Raw genomic sequence first — 12,748 nt, forward strand, 5'->3', positions numbered from 1 at the left:
ACTCAGTCCATACAATTCACAGTTTTCATTCCCTCATAGCAATGCAAAAAATTCTGATGAGTTACTAGTACTAAAACTAGTTAAGTAAAAGACGATTCTTAAGAATTTCCAGGCCGGGCACCGTGGCTCACGCCTGTAATCCCAGCACTTTGGGAGGCTGAGGCAGGCGGCTCACGAGGTCAGGAGATCGAGACCATCCTGGCTAACACGGTGAAACCCCATCTCTATTAAAAATACAAAAAATTAGCCGGGCCTGGTGGCGGGTGCCTGTAGTTCCATCTACTCAGGAGGCTGAGGCAGGAGAATGGCGTGAACCCGGGAGGCGGAGTTTGCAGTAAGCTGAGATTGTGCCACTGCACTCCAGCCTGGGCGACAGAGGGAGACTCCATCTCAGAAAAAAAAAAAAAAAATGAATTTCCAGCTATACTAGAATGTTACTAATGTATCTTATATTTCAGGCATGTCTAAATCAACTTTTAGTATGCCTCAGGCATTTGTCACCAACCTTTTATATTAACATGAAACTTAGAAAATTTTTGATAGAATCCCAGAGTTAAAAAGGTATTAGGATTTTTGCCACTGAAGTAAAAAAGAGAAAAAAAAAGATATTTATGAGAAAACTATTGAACAGTGACTGTTGTACCCGAGCAAGTTAGAGGAACGCCACACTTTGAGAAGAATTTAAAAGTCCTTTATTTAGCCGGCAGCCGAGAGGTGGCTCACACTCGGAATTCTCTTGGCTCCGAGGAAGGGGCTTGATTTTCCTTTATGCTTTGGTTTAGGAAGGGGAGGGGAGCTCAGTTGCAACAATTCTACAGAAGTAAAAACATGCAAAAAATTAAAAAGACAAATGGTTACAGAGAAACAAACAGTTCCAGGTGCAGGGGCTCTAAATCTGTCATAAGATGTCAGGTATGGGGGCTCTGCCGGACACAAACTCAAGGCTTCATGGTGTTATCTCTTGAGCGAAATCCTGGGAACTTCGTACATTGCTTGCTTCAGTACCTTATCAGTTAATTGGACCCTTTGATATGTTGAGAGTCAGCTTACACAAGTTAACTCCGTGAGGAAAGGGGGTGGGTAAGGAGTCCTTGATGTCTTGTAAATGAAGGAACCAAATGGAGTTCCTCCGGCTTTCTCAGCGAAGGGAGAGCTTATTCACGTGGAAACAAGGCTAGGTGATTAAGGGAGAAAGGGAGAGTCTGAAAACAAGGTTAATAAAAACAAGGTTAGGTATTACAACTGCAGAGAGTATTAAGTGAGATAAGTGAAGGAAAATATGAGCTCTTATTTTTTAAAAGTTGTGTTGGGGCAAATGTTAAATATCTTTCTTTCTCTGGACATTATTAAGAAAGATAGAGTGATGTGAATGATAGGAAGCCCACCTGTAACCACTTAGCTGACATGTCCAACTATGGGTGAACAGGAAATAAGTGACATTTACTTAGGCTGTTTATTGGAATCTGACTAGCATTATTTGATTTGGTATACTTTACATGTCCAGAACAAGGCTGTTGGTGCTTGGCACCAAGAAATTTATGACTTTTTTTTTTTAAACAAAGTCCTAAAGGTTAGACATTAAAATGTCTTAACTGGAGGCAGGAGCATCACTGAAGCCCAGGAGTTTGAAGCTGCAATAAGCTAAAAAAGGTGCCACTGCACTGCAGCCTGGGTGACAGAGTGAAACTTTGTCTCTTAATAGAACTATGGACTGAAGTTGTGATATTGAGTGTTATATTTCTCAATAAAGGTTTTTTCTTTTAATACTGTATTAGGTCAAAGTTCAAGGTCTTAATTCCTTGAATTCCAATTTCCTTGTGAAATTTCATGTGATTAATTTAAAATTCCAGGGATCCTATCTAACATCACAGTTGATTGATATAACGATGTATTTTGAGAAATCATTTTTGGTGAACAGTAACAGCATTACTGATAATGGACAACAAACACTACTGCATTTTATTTCTGATAGGCATTATAGGTGGTAATCCAAATGATTAATGATTTTATTGCTTTTTATATTGTCTAGAACAGGTGATTTGACATAATTGTACTTTTTTCTGAGAAGTTGGTAATGTACTTACTACTCTATTTTGTAGTTATACAATAAATCTTACTTAGCTGACAACAAGGAGTAAAAGCTCTGACAAAAAGCCTCTGCTGTAACTAAAATACTGAGATCATTCTATCTTAACAAACTTAACAGATGGGGAAGGGGTATATTTTAAAGATAGAGAAATGATGCAGTTTGCAAATATAGTCAATAAATATTCTCAAGCATACGTAGCTCAATTTCATTTGCAGCAAAGATAACACTGAAATGTCTATGGATGAGATTATTGGATAAGCTTTTTAAAAAACACTGTTCTCAAGATAGGCAAGTGATTAAGAGCACTGACTGGGCCGGGCACGGTGACTCACATCTGTAATCCCAGCACTTTGGGAGGCTGAGGCGGGCGAATCACAAGGTCAGGAGATCAAGACAATCCTGGCTAACAAGGTGAAACCCCGTCTCTACTAAAAATACAAAAAAATTAGCTGGGCATGGTGGTGGGCGCCTGTAGTCCCAACTACTCGGGAGGCTGAGGCAGGAGAATGGTGTAATCCCGGGAGGTGGAGGTTGCAGTGAGCCAAGATCGTGCCACTGCATTCCAGCCGGGGTGACAGCGAGACTCCCATCTCAAAAAAAAAAAAAAAGCACTGATTGAATCTAGATTCCTTGAGTCCAAGTGTCAGATCTCTGCTTACTAGCTCTGGGATCTCAGATGTTTCATTGATTGGATTTCTTTGTGCTCATTTGTGTAAACAGGAATGCCTGTCTTTAAAGACTATTAAAATGAATGTGAGTTAACACACAAGAGGTCTTCAAAAAGTTGATGGAAAATGCATATTATGAAAAAAATTATGCATAGATTTCAAAAATTTTTGCAACAAAATAAACTCAACATTATGACATGTCTGAACAGGATCTAGTTTGAGGCACTAAGAAGGATATCAGTTTAAATAGAGCCCCTGTCAGAACAATATGAATTCTGCTAAAACTGAAGCAAGAACAAACATCACATTTATGGCAAAGCTTAGGTGGAAGAATGGTGCAATCATTGATGCTTTGCAAAAAGTTTATGGGAACAACGCCCCAAGGAAATCAGTTTACAAATGGATAATTCATTTTAAGAAAGGACAAGACAATGTTGAAGATGAAACCTACAGCAGCAGACCGTGCCACTTTGTGAGGAAAAAATTATCTCATTCATGCCCTACTTGAAGAGGACCAATGATTAACAGCAGAAACGATAGCCAACACAATATGCTTCTCAGTTGGTTCAGCTTTTGTAAATCTGACTGAAAAATTAAAGTTGAGCACACTTTCCACTCAATGGATACCAAAACCATCGAGCCCAGGTCAGCTGCAGACAAAAGCAGAGGTTTTGATGGAAATGTCAAACAAGTGAGATCAAGATCCTGAAGCATTTCTTCAAAGAATTGTAGCAAAAACAGACTTTTAAAACCTTGAATTCAGAGACAGGTATAAAGACTGCTTGGTGATTTTGAAAGGACTGAGATCATTTTGGGAGAGATCATCTTCAGAAAATGGCCAGATACAACAAGAATTTAACATGGCAGCCAAACCAACCCACTAACACACATTTAAATAAGATACCCAAATGCAGAAAGAAAAGCACAGTTGTCATGCAAAGTATTCACTACTCATTCAAAAACTCTATAGTTGTCTGAGTCGTTATGCTCAAAATATCCAGTGATATTTCTTTTGCTGAGCTGCAAAATAATTGTTTTGCAAACATAAAAAAAAAGAAAAAAGAATTGTAACAGAGAGAAACATGGCTTTACCAATATGACCCTCAAGACAAAATACAAAACAATGGCTACCAAGAGGTGGAAGTGGCCCAGTCACAGCAAGAGCAGATTGATCAAGAGCAAAGGTCATGGTAACAGTTTTTTGGATCCTCAAGTCATTTTGCTTGTTGACTTTTTGGAGGGCCAAATAAAGATATCATCTGCTTATTATGAGAGTGTTTCGAGAAAGCCAAAGCTTAGCAGAGAAACTCCTGGGAAAGCTTCACCAGAGGGTCCTCCACTGTGACAGTGCTCCTGTGCATTCCTCTCATAAAGCAAGGGCAGTTTAGCTAGAATTTCTATCAAAAATCTTTAGGTATCCATCTCCCAGTCCTGATTTGGCTCCTTCTGACTTCTTTTTGTTTCCCAATCTTAAAAAAAATCCCTAAAGGGCACCTGTTTTTCTTCAGTTAATAAAAAAGACATAGTTAATTTCCCAGGACCCTCAGTTCTTTAGGGATAGGCTGAATGGCTGATATCATTGCTTGAACTTAATGGAGCTTTTGTTGAGAAATAAAAGAAATTATATTTTTATTTTTATCTTTTAACTCTATTTTTCCATGAACTTTTTGAAGTCCCCTCATATATAAAGCAGATCGTTATGAAACTGAGTTACCTTGAATCTAGAAGAGCACATTGATAAAGGGGAAGATAGAAACACACATATATACGTTGTTTTCCCCACTGTCACAATGCCGTGCAGAAACTAAGAGATGAAGGAGGAGAATTCCTAAAAACAGAGAATTGGGTAGCTAGTCCACCAGCGGTCTGATGCTTTCATTGATCTCAAAACTGTCTCTGAGCAACTACCAGGAAAGTTGTCTGGAGGGTTAACATTTCTGAAACCATTCTTATCTTTGCCTTCATTCTTGAATGATAATTAGTCTCGAATGTTTGGATCACAGTCCATTGAAAAACTAGGCTATTTTTTCATTGTCCTCAGACATTTACCGAGTTTGGACTTTATTTTATTTTTTTGAGACAAGGTCTGGCTCTGTTGCTCAGGTTGAAATGCAATAGCGCAAACTCGGCTCACTGCAACTTCCTAGGTTCAAGCGATTCTCATGCCTCAGCCATCCCTACAGGCATGCGCCACCGCACTTACTAATTTTGTATTTTTGGTAGAGACGGGGTTTCACCATGTTGGCCAGGCTGGTCTCGAACTCCCAACCTCAAGTGATCCGGCCTCCCAAAGTGGTGGGATTACAGGCGTGAGCCACCGCACCCGGCCTGGACTTAACTTCTGAAGAACTCTTTCTGTTTAGATTGCAGGAGCGTTCTCTCAGCTCATCTCTTGTTTTCTTACCCAGCTGTTCTTTTTCTAGTTGGCCGTCATTCTTCGTCCCTCCCTCCCTTTCCTGCAGTTAATTATTTCTTTGAAATTTTAAAACTTCTTAATGTTGCCTGGAATACATGAGTCTTCCTGATCTCTTCAAACAGGGGATTTGTTTTGTTTTGCTTTGGGGAGAATTCTTTTGACGTTTTTGAATAAGCTGTTACAACTTTAATACCTGTATTGTTTGTTTTCTTCAGAAATTTATTAATTCTCCGTGATTAACACCTTTATGTTGTTATCTCATTATTTTCATTCCTTTTTAATTCTCTGTTTTAGGAATGCTTGTCAAATTCGTCACTAAAATTGATTTACTTTCTTGAAAACCTGTTTCTGCTGCTCCCAACATGATTTAATCTTAGCTACTGAGCTTTTGGTTACGTTGCACTCCCTTTAAAATTACTCCTTAAGTACAGTGTTCACTCTTTGGGTAATGTGTACAATAGAAGCCTAATCCCCACCTATACCCAATATATCCATGAGACAAGCATGTACATGCACCCCCTGAATCTAAAATAAAAATTTTAAAAAAACTATATCAGTCACAGCCTGTTTTTATTTTTATTTGAAGTTCTCTTTTTATGAGCGATACACATTCATTGCAGGCAGATTGAAAAAGGAAAACAAAAGAAAATACAACTCAACCATAATCCCACCACTCAGGAGTAGCCACAATTAAAATGTTAATAACAGGCTGGGTATGATGGCTCACACCTGTAATCCTAGCACTTTGGGAGGCCAAGGCAGGAGGATCCCTTAAGCTTAGGAGTTCCAGAACAGCTTGGGTGACATAGACCTTGTCTCCACTAAAAAATCAGAAAAATTAGGCCAGGCGTGGTGTCTCACACCTGTAATCCCAGAACTTTGGGAGGCCAAGGTAGGTGGATACTTGAGGCCAGAAGTTCGAAACCAACCTGGCCAACATTGCGAAACCCCATCTCTACTAAAAATACAAAAGTTAGCCAGATGTGGTGGTGTGCACACACAGCTACTGGGGAAGCTGAGGCATGAGAATCGCTTGAACCCAAGAGGCAGAGGTTGCAGTGAGCTAAAATGGCACCACTGCACTCCACCCTGGATGACAGAGCATGACTCTGCCTCAAAAAAAAGACCGGCATGATGATGCATGCCTGTAGTCCCAGCTAGGGTTGTGGGAGGTGCTGAGGCAGGAGGATCGCTTGAGCCCGAGAGGTCAAGGCTGTAGTGAGCCATGATTGCACCACTGCACTTCAGCCTGGGCAGCAAAGTGAGACCCTGTGTCAAAAACAAATTTTCTTTTTTTAGACGGAGTCTTGCTGTCTCCCAGGCTGGAGTGCAGTGGCACGATCTTGGCTCACTGCAAGCTCTGCCTCCCGGGTTCACGCCATTCTCCTGCTTCAGCCTCCCAAGTAGCTGGGACTACAGGCACCCACCACCACGCCCGGCTAATTTTTTGCATTTTTAGTAGAGACGGGGTTTCACCGTGTTAGCCAGGATGGTCTCGATCTCCTGACCTCATGATCCACCCGCCTTGTCCTCCCAAAGTGCTGAGATTACAGGCGTGAGGCACCACGCCCAGCCACAAAAAAAATTTTAAAAGCTAATGACAATCTTCAATCTTCAATTTTTTAAAGAATATAAAAAAAGTTTTGGCTCACACCTGTAATCCCAGCACTTTGGGAGGCCGAGGCAGGTGGATCACGAGGTCAGGAGTTCGAGACCAGCCTGACCAACATGGTGAAACCCCGTCTCTACTAAAAACATTAAAAAATTAGCTGGGCGTGGTGGTGCCTGTAATCCCAGTTACTCAGGAGGCTGAGACAGGAGAATCACTTGAATCTGGGAGGCGGAGGTTGCAGTGAGCCGAGATCATGCCACTGCACTCCAGCCTGGGAGACAGAGTGAGAATCTGTCTCCAAAAAACCAAAAAAAAGAAAAAGAAAAATGTTTAATGAGGCAGAGACCATGACCATGTGGATAGATAATATTCTTTATGTGTTATATGTATTCGTCTCCCAAAGTTTTAAGTGGAACAAAATTGACAGCAGATTCCCTTTAAAAGATAAAAGATTCATTATCATCAATATCTTTCTCCTCATGATGATTAAGTATTTGATTGTCACGTTTCTTGAACTGATTGCTTTATGGCATATATACTGTCTCCCTCCCCAAACCCAAAACCATTTTTTTGAAAGGGATAATAGGTATTGCATAAATACACCAATTGATCTATCAATTGATCATTTGATTGTTAGTTAAGAAGAAAAGATATACAATAAATTCTCTTGGCAGGCTTGTTCCTGCAAGAGTCTAGTAATTATTAAAATCTTCAGGTCACAAAAACTTGAATTTAATCTCCAAATTTAATTTAATCCCAAGTACTTGGCAGTTAACTGTCCTTAATAACAAATATTTACACCAGATATTTTAGAACTTTATACTTGATAAAATGTTCTAGGCCAGGCACGGTGGTTCACGCCTGTAATCCCAGCACTTTGGGAGGCTGAGGTGGGCAGATCACCTGAGGTCAGGAGTTCAAGACCAGCCTGGGCAACATGGCAAAACCCCATCTCTACTAAAAATACAAAAATTAGCTGGGCATGGTGGCAAGCGCCTGTAATCCCAGCTACTTGGGAGGCTGAAGCAGGAGAATCGCTTAAACCAGGGAGGCAGAGGTTGTGGTGAGCCGATATTGCACCACTGCACTTCAGCCTGGGTGACACAGTGAGACTCTGTCTCAGTAAATAAATAAATAAATAAATGTTCTAATACTTCACAAGTAGTAACGTTTTAGGAGATATACTGTCTCTGCTAAATTGATATTAATATATTGGGTTAAACTTCTGTATTGGAAATTCTAAAATAAACATAAAATATTGGCAGAAGCCAGAAAGGAACATTATTGAATGACGAGCAGGCACAGCCAAAAATATTAATCAACACAGCAAGAAAGACAGGCATAGGATTTGAAACGTGATGACCTGAGCAGTTCACATTTTCTGAATCGTATCCTCAGGAGGAATTAATGCAGCGGGAGTAATCTGAGGAAGAGTAATGAGAAGGAAATACGACTGCTTTGTAGATTGTAATGATTTCTGTTTCCTTAAAACCCAGATTCAGTCCAATGGGGTACTTAACAGAGCTCAGAAGAAAAATAGAAGTTTATTCTGCTTGGTGATTCTTTTTCTGCCATCCCAAAATCATAGAATATGTTATTTGCTCACTTCCGTTTGGGAAGAACAAAAGCAGCTGAACACATTAACTCTTCAAACAAGTTTTTAAAAAATAATATTAGTTCTAACAGCTGATCTTGAGAGCTACACATTGCCAGGTGGCCAAGCCCTGCGGAAGGGGTTCCAAATGCACCAGAAGTTAACCAGGTGAGGTGATGTTGAAATCATCTTGCCACAAAGGCAGGGAAGGCCAGGTCTCTCTCTTGGGTCTCCAGGAGAACAGCTGTCCATAGGAAGCCTCAGCACTCCCAAAGCCCACAAACTCCATGGCCTCAAGTGATGATCAAAGGTCTTCCCCGTCCCCTCTGCATCTTCCTCTCTTCTTATGAAGCCAAGAGCCTTAGAATTGCCACAGTTGAGGCCTCTTCTTCCCTGGAAAGCCAAATTTTGGGCTGCCAGGCTAGAGTGTTCTAGAACGTCCCCATGTGCGTCCACAATCCACTCAGAGGAGCAGTGACCCCGTGGAGGAAGCACCCTTTTCTTCCACTAACCAGGTTTCTCTGGGGAGCCCCCAACTTCTTTTCTGCCACTGCCAGAGGAGTCTGGAGGCTCCAGAGACCTGAGAAACCAACAGGGTTTCCAGACCAGCAGCACTGGCCTCAACCTGGAAGCGCATTCCTAACTTAACTGAATCAGAATCTGCATCTTACCGGGTTAGCCAGAGGAGTCTGATGCACATTGAATTTGGCCATGAGGGAGCCACTGTGGGGCAAGGCGGAGGATTTGAAAGCTGACTCCAGGAACCACAGAAATGGCAAGTTAAGGCGTCAGATGAGGCTCTCCCCGGCACTCATTATCTAGCTGTCAATCCACCTAGTGCCTCACAAACACTGACCTAAAACTCCTTTCGACTTCCACCCCCATTCCGGGGAGAAACTTGGGGATTAAAGACAAGGTCTGGCATTAATGTGAGGAAGCTTTAGGATGCCAACCAGGGGCAAATGCGCCTTTAGCAAAATAAAGCCAGGCTCATCACTTCACAAGAATTAGGGCCAAAGTTACGTTAGTAAAAGCAATATAAATTCCAAGATGCCCCACCTTACCGAGGGGAAGCACCCGCCTGCCACATACAGTGTCTTTGTGTGACTTAGAAAAAGGTGGCAGAAGGCGGCTTTGCTACTGGACAGCACGTTTAGGTGAAGGAAGAGGTGCCCCTCTTCCACATGGTTCCAGCCCCCATGCACCCTGTCAGCAGGATACCTTGGGTACAGCCCTAAGCTGTGACCTGGAAACCCACAGAACAGAAAGGACATGTGACCGGAGAGCAGGGCGGCCAACACCTGTGCGCCAGGTCACTCAGGGTCCCTCCAGCTATGTCAGTCAAGAAAACAGCGCCATCTGCTGGTCTTATCCAGCATGGTAACAGCATTTATTCGAATCTATTGACAATGCCCACTGCTTATTTGTAAATGTTAATTTTCTCCTTACAAAAAGAATATCATCATATTACAGAAAAATAAGAAAAACATCATCCACAACCTCACTACCCTAATCTAATGCAAATTAGCATTTTGGTGTATTTCCTCCAAATCTCCTCAGGTGAGCGCTGCTGCTCTGTGGACATCTCCTGGCCCAGTGACACATTCCAGGCCCTGCGTGTAGGGAAGATGAGCACATTCTAGAAACTCATGTCAGAACTGGCCTTCAGTCCCCCTGCACGGTGATATGAGCTCTCCCTCCTGGTTCCCATCCCTTCCATGTGCAGCTATCTTCCCTTTGTCTCTGATCTTGAGTTTGGTGATCTGTTAGTCAGCACCTTAGGCCCCCTCCTGACTTGTGATGCTCACTCCTTCTCTCCTCACCTCCTCATTGCCAATTTGTTTGCTCCATAGCCCAGGGCCTCTTTAGGCAGTTGGCCTGGGGAAAGCTCCCACCTGGCTCAGTCCAGAGCCCAGTTAACTATGAACTCTATATTGACCAAATGGTATAGTCCAGAATGATTTCCTTCCTGCCTTGAACCCAGCGGATGGAATTTGGTTCCTTTTCCTATATGCATATATCATCTTACTTGATTGCTGTCTGCCTTGACCCTATGCCTTAAGTCATTTCAGCCACAGGGCCTCCCGAGATCAACAGAATTCACAGCAAGTGCCCAAACCCTCCTTTCTGTTTGTACTCATTTGGCCTTTAATGCACCACCAATCCTCTTTCAAAAAATCTTATTGTGGGCCGGGCGCGGTGGCTCACGCCTGTAATCCCAGCACTTTGGGAGGCCGAGGCGGGCAGATCACGAGGTAAGGAGACCGAGACCATCCTGGCTAACACGATGAAACCCTGTCTCTACTAAAAATACAAAAAAATTAGCCGGGTGTGGTGGCAGGCGCCTGTAGTCCCAGCTACTTGGGAGGCTGAGGCGGGAGAATGGCATGAACCCGGGAGGCGGAGCTTGCAGTGAGCCGAGATGGCACCACTGCACTTCAGCCTGGGCGACAGAGCGAGACTGTGTCTAAAAAAAACAAAAAAACAAAAAAACAAAACACTGCAGAATGGAAGATTCCTACAGCTGCTCAGGGCCTTTTCAGTTAAAAAAAAATGACACAAAGCTAAATGGACTAGATGGAGGGGAAATGCAAATAAAGCCTCTAGTTCAGTTTACAGTACTGCACCAAGGTCAAGGTCTTCGTTTTGATAAATGCGCCAGGTTATGTGAAGTGCTCCCCTGAGGGGAAGCCGCAGGGCTTGCCCAGAGGAGTTGGTGTAGGTTGGAGCCTGCAGCGCTGTCTCAGAGCCACCTCTGGGGAGTGTGGGTGCAGAGGGCAGGGCTGCAGCATCTTGGGCACGTATACTGTCTCCAGACCTCAGTTTCCCCACCTGTGAATTGAAGAAGAGTGTACGGTGCCGGGTGCAGTGGCTCACGCCTGTTATCCCAGCACTTTGGGAGGCCGAAGCGGGCGGATCACGAGGTCAGGAGATCCAGACCATCCTGGCTAACACGGTGAAACCCCGTCTCTACTGAAAATACAAAAAAAAAATTAGCTGGGCGTTGTGGCAGGCGCCTGTAGTCCCAGCTACTCGGGAGACCGAGGCAGGAGAATGGCGTGAACCCGGGAGGTGGAGCTTGCAGTGAGCCAAGATCGCGCCACTGCACTCCAGCCTGGGCAACAGAGCGAGACTCCGTTTCAAAAAAAAAAAAAAAAAAAAAAAAATCTTATTGTGGCTTTTTGAATATTAAAAAAATCTTCAAACAAGTTTTTAAAATATCATATTAGTTCTAATTGATCTTGAGATCCACACATTGCCAGATGGATAAGCCCTGCAGAAGGGATTCCAAATGCACAAGAAGTTAGCCAGCTGAGATTATTTTGAGCCTGAGTAACCTGAGTTGTGCCTAGTTTCTCTGACTTCTGACTTTCTGCTCTGGAAGGGTTTCCTTTCTTTTCCTTTTTCTTTTTTTTTTTTTTTTTTTTTTGAGATGGTGAGACGGAGTCTTGCTCTGTTGCCCAGGCTAGAGTGCAATGGCGCCATCTCAGCTCACTGCAACCTGGGCCTCCCAGGTTCAAGCGATTCTTGTGCCTCAGCCTCCCAAGTAGCTGGGATTACAGGCACCCACCACCATGCCCAGCTAATTTTTTATTTTAGTAGAGATGAGATTTCACCATGTTGGCCAGGCTGGTCTCAAACTCCTGACCTCCAGTGATCCTCCTGCCTCAGCCTCCCAAAGTGCTGGGATTACAGGCGTGAGACACCGCGCCCGACCTGGAAGGGTTTTGATTTGGATTCAAGTTAGTCAAGTTCCTTGCTCTGTCTACCCTTGACAATTCCCGGAGCCGACCTCTTCTCAGTGAGGTCCTGAGGCAATCCCAGAGAAGCATTTGCAATTGAGTAAGCATGCAAATGTGTGTCCTATGGTGTAAAATAAGATGTTTTCCATGTTGCCCAATAATTCTTTAAAATCAAATTTTAATAACTGTGATGTATCTTTGTAAATTTGCTTAGCCATTTCCCAATTGCTGGAATTGAGGTGGTTTCCAATATTTTGAATACCTAACTAACACAGTGATGAATAACTTGTACCAAAAATTTTGAATTATTTTCTTAAGAAACATTCCTAGATGTAGAGTCACTGGTTTACAGAATTTCAATATTTTTATGGTCCTTGGTATATGTTTCTCTAATTGCTCTCCAAAATGTTGGTACCAGCTGAAAATGCCACCAGCGATGTCTAGGCATACTGGTTTCACAGTACATTGCTCAGAATGTCTTCTTTCATCCTTCAACAAACAGGTACTGTCTTAGGGTCTGGTGAGATGAAAACAAAATTCTTGCTGCTGCAGGGCTCAGATTCCAGTGCAGGAAAGAGACAACAACATGGAAAATACCATCACGTAAGTACTTATCAGATGCTATA

This window comes from Pongo abelii, chromosome 5 (genome assembly GCF_028885655.2).
Source record: "Pongo abelii isolate AG06213 chromosome 5, NHGRI_mPonAbe1-v2.0_pri, whole genome shotgun sequence".
NCBI lineage: Eukaryota > Metazoa > Chordata > Mammalia > Primates > Hominidae > Pongo > Pongo abelii.